The sequence below is a fragment of the Eleutherodactylus coqui genome, unplaced genomic scaffold, assembly GCF_035609145.1.
Source record: "Eleutherodactylus coqui strain aEleCoq1 unplaced genomic scaffold, aEleCoq1.hap1 HAP1_SCAFFOLD_30, whole genome shotgun sequence".
Classification (NCBI taxonomy): domain Eukaryota; kingdom Metazoa; phylum Chordata; class Amphibia; order Anura; family Eleutherodactylidae; genus Eleutherodactylus; species Eleutherodactylus coqui.
Window position 1 is genome coordinate 748555 of NW_027102247.1, and position 8741 is coordinate 757295.

The following is an 8741-nucleotide window of genomic DNA, read 5'->3' on the forward strand; positions in this document are numbered from 1 at the left end:
ACACTGTATGCAAATGAGCCAGGTGTCTGGCAGGCTGATGTCACTGCATTGTGATGTCATCAATTTAGAAGTATAAATACCGGCAGCCATGTTAGTCAGTCTCCACTGCAGCTTGGAGACGGGAGGTGGGGGAACCCCTATCTCCTCCGAGAAGCCACAGAACTGGACCTTTTTTTATTTTTAGCTGAGTGCATTTTTAATGCAGCACACAAGGGGGAGACAGCGGCCTACCAAAATCTACTGGGTCATATGACGCGGCTGGCGGTGGGCGGGGAAGCGTTTTTTACTCTATCTTCCGCTGTGCTACAGCGGAAGATAGCGTGACGGACGGCTTCCATTGACTAGAATGGAGGCCGGCCACGCGTACACCCGCGGCAAATAAAGCATACCGCGGGTGAGGTCGGGTGATTTCACAGTGCGGAATTCCGCGATGGAATTCCGCACCGTGAGCATTGAGCTATTAGGTTCAATAGAACCTAATAGCTGCGGGCAATGCAGCGGACTTACGCAGCGTATTACGCAGCGGAAATCCCTCCGTGGGAAGGAGCCCTAACTTTAGCCAGCAGAAGGCGCCATAGTATAAGGCAGAAAAAGAAAAGCCCCTAGGCAACCCCGAATCCAAAATTGGATTGCAGAGGGTTAAAGAGGCCCTATCCTTTTTAGAACGACGGGGTAAAATCATACGTCCTGATCAGCCCCGCCCCTGACACGTTGGCACTTTGCGATAAATAAGTGGGTTTTGTGTTGCAGTTTGGGTACCCAGTCTCTAAAAGGTTCGCCATCACTGATATAGAGGAAGCCCCGACATGTTGGACATGTTGGATACACATGGGAGTGCAGCGCCAAAAACACATGGAACCGTAGTGAGAGGAAAAACAGTGTGAAAATGGCCTTATAAAGATATATTTTTACATTTAGGCTGGATTCCGACGAGCTTACGCATATTTGCACAGACAAAGAAATAACACGCAACGATTATCTCAGCTAGTGAAATAGACAATTAGTATAATATGCGTTCTTTCCCTATGAGAATGTGCGAGAAAATATAGTATGCTGCGTATTTTTTTGTGCGATCGAAATGCACAATGTATGTACGTACGTACATGTATGTATGTAAGTACGTGCGTGTATGTATGTACGTGCGTGCATGCATGCATGTATGTATGTATGTACGTACGTGCGTGTATGTATGTACGTGCGTGTATGTATGTGTGTACGTGCGTGTACGTGCGTGTATGTGTGTACGTGCGTGTATGTATGTACGTGCGTGTATGTACGTGCGTATGTACATGTGTTTATGTATGTACGTGCGTGTATGTATGTATGTACGCGTACGTACGTGTATGTATGTACGTACGCGTGTGTACGTACGCGTGTGTATGTACGTACGCGTGTGTACGTACGCGTGTGTATGTACGTACGCGTGTGTACACGTACGTCGAATTTGGACAATAGTATGCTGTGCATACTAACATAACATTAGGGCCACAATGGGTACATTTCTGAAAACAATACAAACAGGGGTATCCATTTTGGGGTGTCAGTGCACATGAAAATGATTTTGGGGGAAAAAATTTTAGAATAGCACATTACCCGAACACTTTTTTTTTTTTTTTAATCTAAATTGCATTAATTCCTGAAAATGTGGGATCTAAATAATGTGGCGCGCATGCGCAGAAGCCGGCGAGCCCGGCAAATTCAAAATCTCCCTGCACCCGGCTGTCACAGATAGCCGAGTGCAGGGAGATATGACTGGGATAACGGTGATCATATAAAGTTAAAAAGTAAAAAAAAAAAAAAGTTAAAAGTTTAAAAAGTTAAAGTTTCATCTCCCCTTACGGATCGTATCCGTAAGGGGGATGAAATTACGTACCCAAGGTCCCGGATTTGTTCCCTGGTGGGATGTTGATCCGTGGACCTTACCCCAGCTTCTGCGCATGCGCCCGTCAGTATGATGGCGGACGCATGCGCAAAAGTGAAAGATTGCCCAATAAATGTAACATCTCCCTGCTGCTGGCTACCAAAGGTCGCCAAGAGCCTGGAGATGTCACGGGGAGCCGCGGTATACGGTTACTGGTCACGTGATCGCCGTTATCCAATGCATAATGGCGATCACGTAAAAGTTCTTTAAAAAGTGGCAGTTTCATCTCCCCTCACCGAAGCGATCGGTGAGAGGAGATGAAACATCTTCTCGGAGGCTTCCGCATTTGAATCCAGATGCGATTATCCTCCATGGATCCTGCCAGCTCCTGGGTATGCGCCCGCCGGCAAAATGCCGGACACATTCGCAGGAGCTGGGGAGCCCAGGAAATTTTAAATCTCCTTGCTCCCAGCGACCAATGGTTGCTGCGTGCTTGGAGCAGTGACCGGGGGCCTCGTTGAGCGGTCCCCGGTCACATGATAAAGTAGCGAACTAACATTAGGCCGGTCACACATGACCGGAGAGGAATTACGGGTTCTGCATGCGCTTGATCAACGGTAATCCACGGATCAATCGCATGCATTGGATTACACAATTCCCCCCAATTAGCGGGTCGGAATTGCGTAATCCACTCGCAGAAACCACACACACATATATACACACACACACACAAGGCTCTCACCCTGCAGCTGCTCCTCCTCAGCGATGCTCTCCTTGCTGCAGAGATCATGTTCTCTGCACTCCCCTTCCCTCCTCCGCGGCCGTTGTCAGTCTGCTATCGGCACTCCTCTATTACTGTCTGCATTAGACAGAACAAGCCGAGAGCAGACTGCCTACTGACAGCAGCACTCCCCACCAGGCACACAAACAGCAGCGGGGGAGGGGCGGCCCACAAAGGACACAGAAGAACTGGCAGTATCTCAAGAGCCCTGTAGCCCCCCATGCTCCCCCTATTCATCACCCTCAGGGGCAAACACAAGGGGCCCACGCCAGCACCCTCCACCAGACTCACATTGCGAAGAGGAGCAATGGGATTGGCGCGCACACCTGCGTTCACTCCCCACCAAAAGAGATCTGGACGAATCTCTATATAAGCTCGAACAATCCCACAAAAGAGACATTACAGGTCTACAAAAAGACATCCTGCACGTAGGTCAACGCCTTGGGGAAGTGGAGGAAATACAGGAAAAGCTAATTGACACTGTCGACTCGCACAGAAAGGTCATCCAAGCACAGTCGGCCCAAATTTCGGAGTTGTTTCTTCACTTAGACGACCTTGAAAACCGCCATAGGCGGAACAATTTGCGCATAAGAGGCCTAGACGAAAGGGTCGAGCACAACCAACTTGCCACCTGGGCACAAAAATTCTTCAACGACTTACTGAAACGCCCACCAGAAGACCTCATAGAGATCGACAGAATACACCGCACTCTGGGCCCGCGCTCCGCAGACCCCGCAAGGCCGCGAGATGTAGTGTGCAGAGTGCACTTCTTCCAGGAGAAAGAACAGATAATGAGAAGCGCTAGAGATGCTGGAAATCTACACTACAAGGGGTCCCCCATTCTCATCCTACAAGACCTTTCCCGCCGCACACTTCAACAAAGAAGAGCACTAAAACCACTACTGACGGCGCTGAGAGATAAGGACATTCTATATCAATGGGGCTACCCCTTCCAACTGCAGGCGCGCAAAGGGAACAAAAGAGCAACCTTTAGGTCCCTGGGGGATCTGCCCAATTTCCTGCACACATTCGAACTCCCGATGATTGACTTACCGGACTGGCCCAGACACGTAGGGGCGCTGGCTCCCGCTGTGGGCTCCCCATGGCAAAGAGCCAGCGACAAAACCAAACGCTGACAACCCAGACCCTCTCTTCTGAGATGCCGACCAACTGTCAAGAGACAAACGCAAGCCGACGTCCCCGCTTGCCCACCCGCTCCAGAGACCCGCTGAGACATCACTAACGCTCCTGAGAACGGAGCCACTAAGCTATAGCCTTAAAATGTTATATTTGTTCTAGCCGCGGCCGTAACGGGGCACAGCTCCGATGCCAGGTTTCGTTCGTTCCCCAGCAGAGGGTGCAGCCCGGGCGCTGCCACGTAAGGTGTTTTCCTTAAACTGCACTGAGGAAAGTTTAATGGGGCCTCACCCCATATATGTTATATTTCTCCTGTCTGTTTCTGTGTTGTTCTTTCACCCCCCCTTCCCACCTCTCCCACTTGTGCCTTACCCCCCCCCCCCCACACCCTAAGATTGGTCACCTAGCATTCCAAAACACGCTCACTCAACTACTAGAGATATGGCCAACGTAACAGTCTGCACTTACAATGTTAAAGGCCTGAACACTCCGGGGAAAAGAAGCCAAGTTCTGTATCACTTACATAAGAAAAAAATAATGGTAGCCTTACTGCAAGAGACCCACTTTAAAGCAGACAACATTCCACGCTTTTCCTCTAAATTCTACACCACGTGGGTCCACAGCCCGCACCCCACAAAAAAGGCGAGGGGGGTCTCGGTGGCACTACACAAGTCCTTCCAACATGAGGTGATCGATCAAATGGTCGACCCACAGGGCCGTTACATTCAGGACCAGATCTCCTTCGGGCTGACAACTTTGAGAAAACTGGCTGACTTCGCCGATGGCTCTGACGTGATCCTAGGCGGCGACCTTAATCTAGTGATGGACCCAGGACTGGACTCGTCGGTTGGTAAGTCCCCCATCTCCCACGCAGCACGTCGCACATTCAAAAAAGAACTAAATAGGCTGAGGTTGGTGGACCTGTGGAGGATTTTGCACCCCGGGGTCAGGGACTATAGCTTCCATTCGGCGGTGCATAACAGCTACAGCCGAATAGACCACCTTTTTATATCCCACAGACTGTTGGACCATGGCCCCTCATGCTCCATAGGCCCCTTCCTGTGGTCAGACCACGCCCCTATCTATGGGGGTCTCTCTAGAGTGGGAGGACCTCCCAAAACATTTCAGTGGAAACTCAACGACAATTTGCTTAACGACGCTGTCTGCGCCGGAGACATCAAAAAAACAATAGAGATGTTCGCGGAAACACACAGGGAGGACCACACAGACCCCCCCATTAAATGGGAGGCCCTGAAGTGCGTCCTACGAGGCGTCTTCATCTCCCATGGATCCCGCTTAAAAAAAGACAGGTCAGCAAAACTGAAAAGACTCTTAGAAGAATTACAGACAAAAGAGAGACTAAACAAAGGTAGACCCACAGAGAACACGAAAGTGGAAATCTCCACAATTCGTCAACAAATCCTCTCGATACTCGACCAAAGGACACTAGGATTCAGAGACAAGATGCGCAGATGCGCGTTCGAGTATGGAGATAAATGTGGGAAATGGCTCTCAAAGACCCTACACCCCAAGGCCCCCCTGACTTATATCCCGAAAATACAAAAGCGACAGGGAGGAGTAGCCCACTCAACTACCGAAATTCTCGAGGCCTTCCGCGAATACTATAGCAGCCTATATAACATAGAGAGAGACCCCGCTCGGACCCCGAGGGACAGTGAAGTCGAGGAATACCTAGACAGCCACGCTCCTGGACCTATAGATCCAGAAGCGTCCGCGGAAATGGAAGAGGACTTCTCCCCCACAGAAGTCTCAGCCCTCATCAAAGAGCTAAAAGTAGGCAAGAGCCCGGGCCCAGACGGACTGACCCCAAAATTCTATAAACTATTCAAAAACGAATTAGCCCCATTGCTGACCAATTCTTTCAATGCAATAAACAGAGGCTGCCCCTTCCCGACTCAGGCCTTGCAGGCACACCTGGCCGTAATACCCAAACCGGGAAAAGACGCTACGGAGTGCGGTAGTTACAGGCCTATTTCACTCCTAAACGTAGACGTTAAACTTTTCGCCAAGTCAATCGCCACCCGACTTCAGCCATACATCCCGAAACTAATACATAGAGACCAGGTGGGGTTTGTCCCGGGAAGAGAGGGGAGGGACAATATAATAAAAACCATGTCACTGATCTCGCGGGCCCGACAAGAGAGGTCCCCATTAGGCCTTATGGCGGTCGACGCCGAAAAGGCCTTCGACAGGGTCGGATGGAGGTTCTTAGAGGGCACACTGGGCAGAGTGGGACTGGGGCCCCGCATGAGGGAGTGGATTATGGCGCTATACGGGAACCCCTCGGCGAGGATCAGAATCAACGGCGCCCTCTCAGATAACATCCCCATACGAAACGGAACGCGACAGGGCTGCCCGCTGTCCCCCTTTTTATACATATTGACGATGGAGTCCCTGGCCAACGCCATAAGAAAAAACGATGCCATAAGAGGGGTTAAACTGGGCCAGAGGGAGCTTAAACTCTCTTTATTCGCAGACGACCTCCTGCTATATTTATCCTGCCCGAGAATAGGGATCCCGGTTCTTCTGCAGGAATTCGACAAATTTAGTGCGATTAGCAACTTCAAAATCAACCTGCAAAAAACCGAAATGCTAAATATCTCCCTCCCAAGGGACGAAGCACACTCCCTACAGGAACTTTTCCCACTCAAATGGCAATCGAAATCCCTCAAATACTTAGGAATACAACTGCCGGAAGACCCCGCAAACGTATACGACCTAAACTTTAAACCCTTCCTAACAAACTTAGAGAGAGACCTGGGGAAATGGAGTCCCCTCTTCCTATCCTGGGCGGGAAGGGTGAACGCGGTCAAAATGGACGTCTTACCAAAGTTCCTGTACATATGCCAAGCATTCCCCATAAAACTGCACAGGGCCTATTTTAAGCACATCCGCTCCCTGATTACTAAGTTTGTCTGGCGAGGCCGCAGTCCCAGACTTAAATACAGAACCCTGACCAGAGACAAACCCAGGGGAGGCCTGGGCCTCCCAGACTTTTCACTGTATAATAAAGCTAACATAGCGAACTGCGTGCTAAACCTGCTCAGGAACCGGAGCTCCAAGCTCTGGGTTGAACTAGAATACAACCTAGATGCCAGGTAGACGCAGGGAGTATTCTGGATCCCGCAGACCTTAATTAGGCGCCTTACAGTAATGTCCCCACTGCTGAACCAGCTAACAAGAGCCTGGTCGGGCTTTGCAAGGGATACAGAACTGATCTCAGTGCCAGGCCCCTTCACACCTCTACTAGCTAACCCCCAATTTGAGGCCTTCCTACACCGAAAAACCCTAGCGACCACGTCAATAAACCCCGCGCCACGACTAAGAGACGTAATGACAGGAGACAATCTGAAACCACTGACGGAACTATTTGAAGGACGCATCGTTCCACCAGGGACGTGACTAGAATACTTCCAGCTGAGGAGTGCGATAGACACCCTGGGTCCTGAGTCCCGGGGGGCGGAAGACCCCACTGACTTTGAAAAATTGTGCATGTCCACAGCCCCCATCAGCCACCCAATCTCAGTACTTTATAAGATGATGCTGGACCGGGAGATGGGGGATGGTCCCCTAGACTTTGTCCACGCGTGGGAAGAAGAATTGGGAAGGCACCTGCAGCCGAATGATTGGGTCAAACCGTTTGCCCTGACACACAAGGGGTCGGTATACTCCAGACTCCAAGAACTAAATTTTAAAATAATCTCTCGCTGGTACAGAACCCCAGCCAGGGGTTGCCAATGAGCAACCAGTTTTTCAGTCTTTATTTTTGTGCATTCCTGGGATCAGAACTATAAGGGGACTAAAGTACATTCGTGTGAAGGAGCCCTCGGCGCAATTTTATGCATATGAGAGCGAATTTGCTTACCCCCTTAGACTCTAATGGAATATCGGGAGCGCAAATGCACGTAAAAATCATTGCGGTTTCTGCGACCGCTTTTCTGCTAAATTTAGCACGCCGTGTGAAAGAGGCCCTAGGGCTTCGGCAGACGAGTGTACACGCCAAGACTATTGTCGCAGTGGAGCGTATTTGTGCATAAACAAGGTTTACAGTAATCGGGTTGCGCTTGAAATGCCAGTTCACACGCGCGTTCACCCCTTTCCGTGGCATACAGTGGCGATGGTCATCTTCTCCCTGCGACGGCCGCCGGGTCACAACCCTTTCCTGTCATTTTTGTATATAAAACGCAGAAAGATGAGGTGAGAAACACCCTTAGGGTCAGGGGCGTACCTAAAGGCTCAAGGGCCCGGGTGCAAAAGTTCAGCTCAGGGCCCCCCCTTACCTTTCTCACCGCGTACCCATACCTAAATCATGCTGCATACAGCTGCAAAACGAATTTCCATACATGAATTAGCCCTATTACCGCGTTTCCTGCACTAGATGAAAATCACACACACACACCGCTTTTTATTGCGGTATACTGCTTCCATTGATTTGAATGCGATTACTCAGACGTGAGCTCGGAAGCGGTGATTTTTAAGCGCTATCTGTCCTGTATTTGCGTTTTCTAACGCACCTCCCCACCCATCACAATTGTGGGGTGCATTAAAACCGCTTTACCATGCGTTCAAAAGTGCTGCTCAAAATTGAGGTAAAAAACCCACGATTTTAAGCTGTGTTTTCTGAATGCACGTCTTAGAGCAGCCCTAGGCCCCGTGCACACGGGCGGAAATTCCGCTGCCGGATTTCCCGCAGAATTTCCACCCATGGAAGCTGCTATAGGATTGCGTTAGAAAACGCAATCCTAGGCAGACGGCCTCGGTTTGTCCGCGCGAAATCACACGTGGAAAACAAACCGCGGCATGCTCTATTTCTGTGCGGGGATCGCAGAGCCCCACACAGAAACGTCACTCGCCGGCCGCTGGCACCGGTCTGCGCATTTAGGACGGCAACTCCCACAGCCTAGAAGTTTGTATGATCTAGAGCACAGGTGTCAAACAATG